Raw genomic sequence first — 12,522 nt, forward strand, 5'->3', positions numbered from 1 at the left:
ATGGCGCTGGCCTGGCCTCGGTGAGGCAGCAGGAACGAGTCGTCCTCACGGTACTGGATGGAGGAAAGGAGAAAGTGGGGGGTGGACAAGCAAGCCCAGGTGTCCCTGTGCCCAGGGCTGGCTGTTTAATCTGTGGGGACCCTTGTTCATAAAGCAGAAATAAGTGATGTTGGAGGTATGGAAGTAGAAAGCTTTTTCTTGTCTTTCATGGTCTGTGTTGGCGTGTGGTGCTTTTCATTTGCTATTTAACGTTGTTCTAAATAAAGAAGAATTAAAAATTTTAAGTATTGGTATGAATTTTACTGTTCATCTTTATGTTGGGCAATGCCAATTTTAAGTGTAAATATAAGATCAGCTGAGTTGTATGCAGAATCATGGAAATTACACAGTTCATATTGCATATGTCATATGCATATTAATTTTGTTCTTACCAGAATGGTGGAAACACGGCACCAACTAACTCAACTTTTTATTTCACTTGATTCGCGTCCATTCTGCCAACATTCTCTGTCTTCGGCTTACTGATAAGTAAGGAGGCACTGAAAGGAAAAAGGACTGTGGGTTGCTCTATCTTTACCTGTTCTGTGTCTTCCTGGTCAGCAGAAGGTGTCGGCTTACCCAGGGAAATAACGTGAGTAGGAAAGGCTGTGACAGGGTTCCCTGGCCCTTCAGGTTTCTTAGAACAATATTGCCTTCTTTTGCATCTGGCAAGTTCTGGTTCAAATGGAAAGTGTGGCCTCTCAGGGCTGCCAGTGTTTGCACTCACTCTGTTACGCGTGTGTACACATAACACGTTTACATTGTACCCACTTCAGTCCTGCTCACCTCCCACCCATTGTGGGGCCACCAGAGTGCTCTGCTCATGGGGCGTCGCAGAGACCACATGCACCTGGGGCCACGGGGCAGCCTGGCGGCCATGTTGATTGACACCCGTGGTGTAGGTTTCCTCTGCTCACACGCATGCTCACATGTGATGCCCACGGGACGGCATCACAGAACACAAGTTCAAAGATAAAGTGTTAAAGAATTACAAAGAGTGATAGGATAGCATGAAACCAAACAGGCCCTTCTGAGGGTGGTTCCTGTGCGACTGCACAGGCTGCACGCCCAGGAAGCCTCAGTAGTCCTGTCTCCAAGGTTTCCGGGTGGGAATTCCCACTTGTTCTTGTGAGTTTTTTCGCTGTTTCGTACCCGAATCCCGAGAAAAGTTGGTCGGGAAATTGGGAAAATCGGCTCCTTGAACCCAGATGGTTGGCAGTATCGGCCGTCACTTTGTGGAAACAAGTCATTGTGGAGAACAGAAAACAGCTTATATCTCGGGATTAGAGAACGGGAAAGCGAAAAAAATTCCTGAGAACGGGCGGGAATTCCCGCCCGGAAACCCGACCTGTCTCTCAGCAGCCCTATGGGCCTGTGTCCTAGAGTTACACGAGTCTGTGGCAGGTTTACTATCTGCAGGTTCAGAGAGGAATAACTGGGCAGAGCCTGGATTGGCAGCCCCAGCCCAGGCCTGGGATCCAAGAGTGCTTGGCTCCCCAGGTGCTGAAGGGGCTGCCACTTGTTGGGAAGCCTGGCTTCTGGATGGGTTTGTAGGCAGGCAGCAGCAGGGCCGTTCACGACTCCAGGTGCCGGGAGCAGAGTCTGTACGTGTCAGGCCTTAAGCAGAGCGGCCTCCCTCGTTGGCTGTGTGGGCTTCAGAATACGAGACGTGACGGAGAACATTGCTGGAAAAAGGGTTCTGAATTTGGGAGTTTTAAGTTGAATTGTGGAGTTTCCTCCTCCCACCTACACTGTCACCTAGATTTCTTCCTCTCCGAGCGTTTAATTACCTGCCTCAGGAACAGTTGTAAACCTGTCGGGAATGAGAAGTCCCGGCGTACTCATTGGAGCTGTACCTTTGTCATCCGGAGAGTTCCATTCTTGGCCCTTGGTAGTGGATGTTCTGAGGTGATAACGGTTCTCAAACTTCGGCAGGCGTCAAAACTGCCCGGGAGCCCAGATTCTGGGCCCGGCCCTGGAAATTGGGTTCAGGCCCTAGGAAAGTTTATCACACGTGGTACTCAACCATGTTCTGAGAAACGCTCATCTTTGGCCTCTCAAACCCTGTGATGGTGTGCAGTGAGGGGGTTCTCTGAGCGCTCGCTGAAGCGCAATTTCTAGTTTGACTGCGGGCTAGAGCTTGGGAGGAGACGTGCTGGGCGAAGAGGCCTCACGGCTGGGAACCCGTGAGGAGGATGGATAGTGCCCACCTGGACCTCCCTGCTGCTCCCAGAACCCAACTCTCCCTGGGATGCAGAGGAGCTGGCTCACTAAACAGGGCGTGAAAGGAAGGGAGATGAGTTTCTGAGAATGTTACTAGCTGTGGCTCTATTCAGAATTGCTAGGTACTTTTTTTTTTTTTATTGAGGAAACATTAATGTAATCGGGGGGGAGATGGATGGATTTTCCTTTTTTAATTGAACTTATTCGGGGGTTGAGGAGCGGCCTCCCTAGCTTCCTGTGGTGTCAGGGGGGTGAGTGTCTGAGCTGTGCCCAGGGACTGGGGTGATTCCTTTTGGATCATAATGCCCGTGGGAGGTCAGCAGCGTACTGGGGCGCAAATGTGGGCGGGAGGGGGCCCCGTGGCTTGGCTGTCCACTCATCTGTACACAGAAATAAATCAGCCTGGCATTTTATTTATTATGTTATTGGGTAAAAACTATGTTATAAATAACAATCGTTTTCTGAGTGCTTGCTCCTGTGCCAAGCACTTCCGAACGGCATCTCTTTTCTTTTCTTGGTTTGTTTGTTTTTTTTTCTTTTTGTCCTTTGCTCGAAAAGGTGCGGGAGGTACGGGGAGCTGATAGGCCTCGGCTTCCCTTTTCCTGCCTTTTAAGTGAGGTTCTTGCTTGCCGGGAGTTGTTTCGAGCAAATGTGAGTGAGAGGCCACAGAAGGCAGCCTGAGGGTGCAGACAGAGGGTCAGTTACAGGATTTATGGGTGCCGTGTTTTCCCTTCACAATTCCAGGTCCTCTCTAAAGACCTTGGAATAGAAAGAGCAGCACCCAGGGTGACCTGTGGAGAAATTAACGTGGCTTGGAAATCCATTGTTACCCCTGATGGACTGTTTTGCAAGTATCTTTTTCATTTATAAGCTTTGCAGTTCTTTTGGTAAATCTCCCTGAAGTCTTCTCTGAAATAGCAGTATTTGCTGTCCTTTCATTACGTGCACGTTATAGGCACAGAAAGAGGAAGCAATGGCAGTTGCTTTACAACTCCCTGGAAGAAGTGGTGGCTCTCAGGTCTGTAGCTGTTGAAGCAAGTTCTGGAGTTCTGTCTGGTGCATGGGCCCTGTCTGTGGGAACCTGGGACAGGCAGGGCAGCCCCGCTCCAATTCCTCATCCATTCCCTCTTTCCCGCTCCCTGTCTCTTCTTCATTTTATTGGCAAGGCCTCTCTTTTGCTTATAAACCTCTTCCAAGAAGGTCTGGCTTTTGCTCTGAGTTTACGATCATAAATTGTGAGATGGTACACGTCACCCTCTTAATCTAATTGAGCCAGCACATCATTGTGGAGACATCATTTTATTTGGGGGGTATTAGTTGCTATGGTTATTTGCTGAGACTAACAGAGTCTGTGTTCTCTCAATTAGATTTTTGGAAACTGCTCCCTGAGAATAACCGAGGTGGGTGTGTCTCCCCGTAGGACTGTCCACTATATACCCTCACCATTAAAAAGAAAAATAAGGCACAGAAAAGATACTTTGGGTGGAATTTTAGAGCAAGAAGGGACCTTAAAGATTAAGTGGTCCAACCTCCCAAATGAATTTTCTAAGGCCAAACTTTGTGACGCTTGTTAAGAATTTGTTAACGTGTTTAGTAAGTTGAGGGGTGAGCAAGGATTTAGCCCATGTCTGGTTCTTATTCCAGGTTCTATTCTCTTCCTTCTGCAACAGTAGAAGTCCTCTCAAGGAATCCATTCTTCCGGTGCAACGGGGTCCTGTATGCTCTAGGCATAGTGCTGCCAGAAGGAAGAGACACCGTGACTTTTGTTGTCAGGTCCTGGGTGGGAATCCCAGCACTTGTCGGAGAGGGTGGGGCCTGGGCCAGCAGTGCATTGGCCCCACCTGGAAACTCGTTAGAAATGCAGAAGCTCTGGCTTCCAGGCCCAGGGAATCAGACTCAGCATTTGGACAAGATCCTTGGGTGGTTGGGTACACATTAAAGTTTGAGAAGCTCTGCTCTAAGAAGATAGGACATTCCAGAAGCAGAAGAGCCAAGTCTGAGGCCCTGGCCAGCCTCAACTGCCCTTCCCCCCACCTGTTCCTCTGCTTGGCGTTGGGTGTAAGAGTAGCGCTGTGTGGTTTTGACCAGGAAGGACGCTCACCGTCCTCATCCTGCACTCACCTCTCTCCAGCTCTGTCCCACGTGGCCCCTTCCGGTCTTCCCAGCCCTGTTGCACTGACTCCCTACAGATACTTCATCTCATTTGTGGGGTCTCCTTTTAATGCGCCCCCCACTGCTTTCTTTTTTCCTCTTTTTTTCTAAAACGTGCCTATTTTAGGCGCCAAGCACAGACACCACCTTCTCAGGCTCCTTCTTTCATCTGTTCTTCTGAGGCTGGCCTCTTTCCCTAGACAATTGACAGACAGGATTTGATGACACCACTCTTTCCCCAGTGCCTTTACATGGCACGGCTTGAGTTTAATAAACTTCTCAAGAAGAAACCCGTACTACTTTGAGTTACAGTGCCATTAAAAAATAGTGTTATTTAGTCTAGGTGTTTGCCTTTCCTTTTCTCTGCAAGAGGTGAGAGGAAATTTTAAATGTATAGATGCATCAGGGTTTTGTAAGCATCTGAGGGACTCAAGCGTGTTCTTAGTAGTTCACTGGAATGGGGTTGTTTGAGTAGTGTGGTGAATCAGCGAGGCAGAAATTCCTTATTTTAATGCTAATTAAGATTGGTGGATTCTCTTCTCTCCAACCTGTAAGTAAATTTCCACTCTGCCTGTGCTTGTGGGAAAGACCGAACACCAGCATATAAGGGCCACCCTTTGCTCTTCCTGTAACGGTCCTCCTTCCCCCCTTCTGAATTCCCACAACAAGCCTGTGAGGTACGAATTATCCTCACAGTTACACAAACACTTGGAAAGGTTGAATAGTTTGCCCAAAGTCTACAGCTAATCCAGGGTTCAAACCCAGGTTTGCAGAGTTCATGCAGTTCATGCTTCTCTGAACTGCCCTTGAATAGCTGTGTGTGTGTGTGTGTGTGTGTGTGTGTGTGTGTGTGAGAGAGAGAGAGAGAGAGAGAGAGAGAGAGAGAGAGAGAGAATGTCGAGATCATTAACTGGCCTGGAAATACCCTTTCTTTTTGCTGCTTCACTTGATAAGTCCCTCTCAAAATAGGTTTCTTTGTTTTAATTAAGCAAATCACCACTGTTTTCCTTGAGGGAGTTTTCCTGCTTTGACCTGTTGTCTTACAAAGTCTTGGGTGTCATGGGCATGTCAGTGTTCTGAATACAGCACCTCAGTTCTCTGTGCCCCGGTTCTGCTGTGAGGGCTGAGCGATTCAAATTTGGGACAGGGCTCTTTAGGGCTTGGGTTTTTGTCGTAGATCTGATACTGACCAGATCACTTAACATAACGGTCATCAATGGGCCAGTGTTTATTAAGCAGCTACTATGTGGCATGTACTGTCGTATATAAAGGATCCAGTGCCACCCCTCACACTCTCAGTGTTCTTATCATGAAAAGCTAATATAGCCCTTTGTAAATACAAATGTCTTTGTATACGTTATTTATATGTAATTATGTATATACGGTGAGGATGCCACTGGTCCCTCCTAATTGGACCTGAACTGGGAGTTTTTAGTAGGGTGCTCTCTCCTAGTTTCTTTGAATCCCTCAGACTCTCCTTACCTCCTGGCTGACCTGTGATCTGTGTACCAACGTCTAGGTAAAGAGGCGTCATCTGGTCCCCTCACAGAGAGCAGGCCCTTGACTGTGGCTGCATGTTTTCTCAGTGAAGCAGGATGGGAAGGCAGAGTAGAAACCCCAAAACTGCGCTCTGGGCCAGCTTCTTTGTGCAAGGCTTAATCAGTGTTTAAGCTGATCTTGTCTCTCTCTCTCCTGCATAAAAATCTGGTTCCCATTTCCTTAGGGATGAAGTCCAAATTCCTTTGCTTGGCATTCAAGTCCTACCATGGTGTGATTCTAACCTCTCTTCCTAGTTTTGCTTCTTGTCCATGGAGCTTAAATCCCTGCTATATCTGGGTAGGTCCTCTGCTTCGGCGTCTGCTTCCCGTCCTTACTTCTAGAATCCCTTCCCATGCCTGTCTCTCCTGCCTTGCACCACCTCCCATTGCAACATATCTAAGTAGTTCTGAATGAACTATTAAGGTTTAGTTCAAATGCCACTCCCTATTCTTTTTTTTTTTTGAGAGGCCTCCTCCAGCTGGAATAACACCCTGCACTTCTGTAGCTATTTTTTTCCTACTCTCTGATTGCCTTGGCACGTTCTACCTTAATTAAAAAGCTCACATACACAGATTAGACCCTTCTAACTTGTGTTCTCCTCAAGTATATGCAACGTATAATTCATTTCTTTGAGTACATGGATACCAGATACTCAAATGTGTGAGTACATTAGGCAATATCATGTAGTCGCTAAGAGTTTGGAATCAGAGGGACCCGGTTTCTTATACTGCCACTCACTAGCGGTGTGACTGGGAGAGCTTATTTCGCCTCTCTGAGTCTGTTTTCCCAGCTGCAAAATGGGGGTAATACATATTCAGGATGGTCATGGGGATGAAATGACTTAAAATACTTAGTAGGTACGTGTTACATAGTAAGTATCCAATAAATTAATACATAATATATTTATGGTTATTTTGATATATATTAAGGTGGGTTTGGGTGTGCCATATTATTCTTGAAGGGTGTTTCCATGTAAACAGAATTGGAAACGTCATGTGGAAAAGGGTGACACACCTTTCTTTGTTCTGTTTGACTTTTTCAAAAATCAGCTCTGAAAATTTCATTAGCCTTAACGCTCCGGTTGGAAAAACAAATTCTCCAGAGTCAGTACCGGCTGTGGGCTCATTTAGGAAACACAGTTTTGGTGAAATGGCCTCAGGAAAAGGCACACAGATGTATAATCAGAACGCACATTGTGTAACATGCCATGGCTGATGGGGTTGGGGGCATATCGTCCTCGGGTGAGATGAGGGGTTTTCGGACTCTGCTCCAGCCAGATTTGAGAGACTGCGAGAGACACGTTGGCGGTGACTTCATCTCTGTAGCCCTGTCCCTTCCAGTGTCAGGCGGAGTGGATAAGATAAACCCAGGTCGTCTGAATGTGTTAGTGCAGCTCTCCCCCATGGGCGCAGGGCCCCTCCCTCCGTTCTGATTGAGTGCCTACTGCATATGTCCCTTCTCCTGTGGGTGTCTTCATCACGGTGTCCCCTGTAGCTGTGAACCCCTGCATTTGAGGCTGCCCTCCCTGTCATTTCTCCTTACGTCTTAGCACACCTTCTCAGATACAGGCGATTGCCATCTAGTGGCCACAGGTAAGACTGTGCGTGACAGAAACTAGATGAAGGCTCTGGGGGAATGTTGTTCTATTGTAAGATTTGAACATGGTCTGTTTCTGTTTGCTCATCAGATGCAGGGGTTAACGCTGTAGAATGGCATTTAACAAGGGAACGTCTTGCTTTTCTTACAGTTAATCAATGGAACTAGGCTTAAAATGCCACATGCAGACTTGGGGAAATGGTGACGAGGGAGAATGCCTCTCCCTCTCCAAGCACAGTTTTTGATTGGATGTGTTCTCCGCTTGCCCAGATATAGGGGAAGAGAACAGAAGGGTCTCTGGGAATGCTTCCTTCATCTGTTTTAGCCTGGGGACGTCCTGGGGCTAAAAAGGGTTGTGGCTAACAGTTGGCGTGTTTGTCGCTCATTTCTGCTGGTCCCTTGGTGTAGAGCAGGTTTTGCTTCCTGAGCTTGCTGACGGCTCTCTGCAGCTCTGTGGGAATCTCCATCAATAGAAGCATCAGGGGAGGTGGTTTTATGTTAACAGCAAGCGCATTTGTACATACACAGCTCCAACCAGACGTCCAAAAGTTGGAAAGTTTCTCCTAACATATGTAACCTGCTTTTTTACATTTGTCAAAAATAGAATTGGGAATTTCACCTTTGAAAGGTGTAACGAACTAGTGGAGTGCCCCACTTCCCTCTCCCTTTGTTCTTTCTGTGACATAGGTTCTCAGGATCCAGTGGTGAGCATGAAGGGACATGATCCTCACCCCTAGGGAACTTGCTAGTCGAGGAGATGGCCCGGTTAGAGAAGTGAGGGAAGGCTTCTGGAAGGAATTTTGGGCTGAGGGCTGCAGGTAGAAGTAGGGCATGTTCCAGGAACCGGCGGAAACCAGAGCGCCTGGAGCCCATAGACGGAGGGCGGTGGCCCAGAGCCCGCAGGGCGTCTCAGGCCTTGGAGGGATTTTGGGTTTTGTTTTCAGAGCTCTGGGAACCCATCACAGGATTCACCGTGGGAGCTGACAAAACTGGGTGGAGAACTGACCGAAGGATGAAGGTGGATGTGGGGAGACCAGAGAGGAGGCAGTGCAGTTATCCAGGCAGGTGGGGTATTTGGCTTAGGGTTTGCTGATCGTGTGGGGGAGGAGTGAGCAGAATTGAGATGCTGAGGCTGCAGAAGAGACAGACTTGTGAAGGACGCCATGTGGGTGTCTGACTGTGACATGTGTGGCAGGATGAATGGTGGTGCCTGTTATTGTACTGAAGACTCGGGAAGAGGCCCTTCCTTGGTTCCTGTGGGAGAAGGTAAGAGAGGAGAGAGAATTTGGTTTTGTGTTGTTGGGTTTACCTGGGAATGGGGAAAGGCTGTAGTCCTGAAGGGGCCGATGCCCTCTCAGCTCTCACCATGGTCTCCTGTTCTGGGGCGTATCAGACACCCCACCCGTAAGCCGTCCTGTATTTGCTGTGCCCGATCAGATCACCGCACCAGGTTGGGAGGGCCTCCTTGTCCAGCCATGTCCTATGCACCCATGCAAAATGACACGAAACCACTCATGGATAGTTCCAGAATCATTCCGAACACAAGGTGAAGAGGCACAGGGGAAGTGTACTTGGCCTTCAGAGAAGGGAGAGCTTTGTGAGGCCTGGGGACTTGGTGTGCTTGTGCAATCACCAGCCAAGGGGCCAAGCCTGTTGCAAGTACTTACCTGGCAGCTGGTCTTTATTATCTGTACTCAGTGTCTAAGTCCAGGGAGATGTGACAGAGTAGCAAAACATTTTAAGGGGGTCATATACAATTTTGGTAACATTGGAGGTCAAAGAAAGGCACTAGGTGCACCGAGAATATAATTGTAAGCTTACCTTGAGCCCGTCATTAAGTGGGGGTCCGCGTGTGTGTGTGCGCGCCTATGCATGTTAAGTTGTACAAAAAAAGAAAATGGCTTGACGTGTGGTATTACTGGTAAAACTTGTATAAATTAATGCAGAATCCAACTTTTAAAAAATTATGACAAACCCGTTTTCCCGAAAGAAAAGAACATACTTGGCTTAAATTCTCTTAAACTCGGTGCAGATTAGTACCTGCTGTGGCAGAGAGCATGGTCGCACCAGGAAGAGAGGCGCTTTCCTCTGGTTCCCTAGTGAGCGGACAGCTTTGGGAGCGGCTTCCCTCGCAAGGCCAGACTTGTAGCTGCTCCACAGACCTTACCCGCCGGGTCTGCGCTGGGAGGCACAGTCTTCTTATTCTGTAAAACAGACACTTGTCCTTCCCAGAGGCAGCCAGCTATGACTTCTCTCCACTCCGGCCGGCTTTCTTTCTGCCTTTCTTGCAACAGCTGTTTCTGCAAAGTAAATCTTATTGACCCTGCTTGGCGCCAAGCTGCGTCTTGCACTGCCTGAACATGAAACAGTGGGGTGCTACGAGCAGGGTGCCACGAGGCTCGGCACACAGCCAGCACCAACACCAGCCTCTCCTCCTCCTCCTCCCCTCTTCCTGGAATGTGCGTGTTAGGGTCCTGTGTGTGTCGGGGAAGGCTCCAGAAAGGCTCTCTGTGCCGCTGCATCTCCAAGGTGAGCATCTACTCAAGCTGCCGCCAGTCCTTTATGGTTGAAGCAAGCAAGAAGCAGCGACGTCGGGAGTTTGTTTTTTGGATGTCCACCCCGTTGACCCAAGTCACGGAGAGAGGTTTATCTGAGTGGGGTGAGGCAGCCTGGTGTGCTCACGTGGTACAGGCTCTCAGCTCAGAGGACCTGGTCGGGTCGTACATCCTTCCTGAGAGGCTGTGTGCTTTTATGTCTTCTTTCTCTGAGCTCTCCTTCATTACAGACTGTCAGGCCTGCTTTCCCTGGGTCCTGTTACTGGAGGATTCCTATACTGATTAGGGAAGAATAGCCCAGCCCCGCCTTGCAGCTCTCGGGACAGTCTCCCTGGATCTCCTGACAGCCTGAGGGGTTAGGGAGGGCTGGCAACTGTCAGGCGCAATGAGGGAGACTTTACGACTCACCCAGGGTTAGTTACATATCTGATAAATGATGGAGTTAAGACTTGAACCCAGGAAGCGGTGGAGGTTGTGGGGAGGGCCAGGGCGGCATATAATCAGAACCCCATGCAGTACAAGTGGCGAAGACAGGTTCTCCAGAGCCAGCTTGAGATGCTGTCCCAAAGCCTGGGGCGTAGATCTGAACAAGCACAAGAAGTGTCCACTGTACCTTTAATGAGAGGTTTCTCCCTCCAGCCTGGGCCATTCAAGCCCATGGTGACGCGAATTCCTTTTCCGATTCCCATAGTTGGGATTCTCCGTGGACCCAGCTGTCCCAACGGGCCTCCCGCCCAGTATTGACTCCATAGTGTGCTCATTACCTAATCTTCCCTCAGGGGCCAGCGTCTCTACCAGCCTCATGGGGCCCACGTCGCACCTCAGGTTTGTTCTGTGTGCCGCTGGCCAGTGAGATCAGCTTACCTTCTGGTCGTAGCTCACAGGCCCTGCTCCTCGGTGAGTGTACCCTCCTGTGAAGAGGCCCCACGAAGTCCCCACAGAGGCCCCCTGGTGCAGTGGGAGGCAGGCCTGATCTTCACTGGCAGCTGCCCCTGGCAGCACAGCTTTTCAGGTGTGTGCTGGGATCTTTCCCGAGCCCGGCTCACGTTTCGCCTTTTCCCCCCACTTTGTTGAGAAGATTGTCTAGCTTGAGACTTCCTTGCCCTACTGGGGAGGCACGGGGATCTTTAGGTGGATGAAGAAGCAACCCTGTCCTTACCCGTTGCTCAGGCGTTTCCTTGTGAGTTCTGACCTGGGAACATTCTGACTAAAACGAGATGGAGCAGCACCAGGCCCACATTCCATGCACGACACCACGTCGTCCATTTCTCCTGAGTCCTTCCTTCGCACACTGTTCTGACAGATGCATCTGTTCCTTTCTCGACTTGCCAGGGAGTGTGATTTGTGTTCTCAGGGAGCTCCTCAGCCTGGGCTGGCCGGTTTGAAGAGATGCTTGCTTCCCCTGCCGGCATCGCTGGACTTGTTGCCAAGCCCCATTCCATGAAAGTGACTGAACCAGGGAGAGACTGGAGACTACTGGCTCCCATTTGTCCTTCTTTTCCCCAAGTGGAGGCATGTAGAGCAGAGGACCTTGCAAAGCCACAGTTAGCTTGGGACCTGTGTCATCCGAGCTACTGGGAGGGCTGTTCCAGAGCAGGGAGCCGCTACTGTCCAGACCCAAGAACAGGACAGCCCAGCCTGGCTTGTTCACTGGCGCCATTGTTTGCAATGAACACTCAACTTGGTGAGCTGAACAATGCGGGTAGGATCTGTATGCAATGTCCCCCCCGACGCGCACACACACACACATTAAATGGCACACACTGAGCAGGATGCACTGCCAGGGGCAACACCCAGAGATGGAGAAAACATAACCTCTGACCTCAAGGGACACACGTGGGAACTCAAAAAGAGAAGTGCTGAGGATCATGGGTGCTTTCATTCCAGTAGGTTCTGTTGACATGTGAAGCCAGAATTCCCCCATTCCCTTCTCCCCTCAATATCTTATTAAAGCCAGGCCTTGTTGCCAGTTATGCCTCATATTTCCCTCCTCTGGGAATTTGAACATAATGCCATTTCCCCTTCAATGAGGAAAACATGGTTGAGGGTAATTTGGGTGATTAACCTAATCTGCAGGAAGGCTGCATGTGGAATTAAGTTAAGCACATTTGTACCGAGCAGCCGTGTCTGTCAGGCCGCTGTAAGGTACCTTGGTGGTTTTATACCCTTCACAGAAGCTGAGGGTTCATGGAAGGATCATTGGCTTTTATTGCTCTCTTAAATGAAAGCTTATTTTTTAAATTTGACAATGGCCTCCGAGAGCTTTTGCTGTAGATACCATGTGTGGGGTATGTTTTCAGCCCAATCCAGAACACTGCCAGAGCTTTGTTCCCATGGAGGTGGCAGAATGTGGTGACTCGGGGCAATAGTCCAGGTGGAAATTTGTCAGGCTGGCCAGCCCCTCTGTCTATGAGGGCTG

General features: G+C 49.2%; 1 protein-coding gene across 7 annotated transcripts in view; it reads left to right on the plus strand.

Annotated features, from left to right (window-relative positions):
- The window catches only part of ARHGAP26 (Rho GTPase activating protein 26), a 399,917-nt gene that overhangs the window by 84,423 nt on the left and 302,972 nt on the right, over positions 1 to 12,522 (plus strand). The gene's annotated exons all lie outside the window — the stretch shown is intronic.

This window comes from Rhinolophus ferrumequinum, chromosome 24 (genome assembly GCF_004115265.2).
Source record: "Rhinolophus ferrumequinum isolate MPI-CBG mRhiFer1 chromosome 24, mRhiFer1_v1.p, whole genome shotgun sequence".
Lineage (NCBI taxonomy): Eukaryota > Metazoa > Chordata > Mammalia > Chiroptera > Rhinolophidae > Rhinolophus > Rhinolophus ferrumequinum.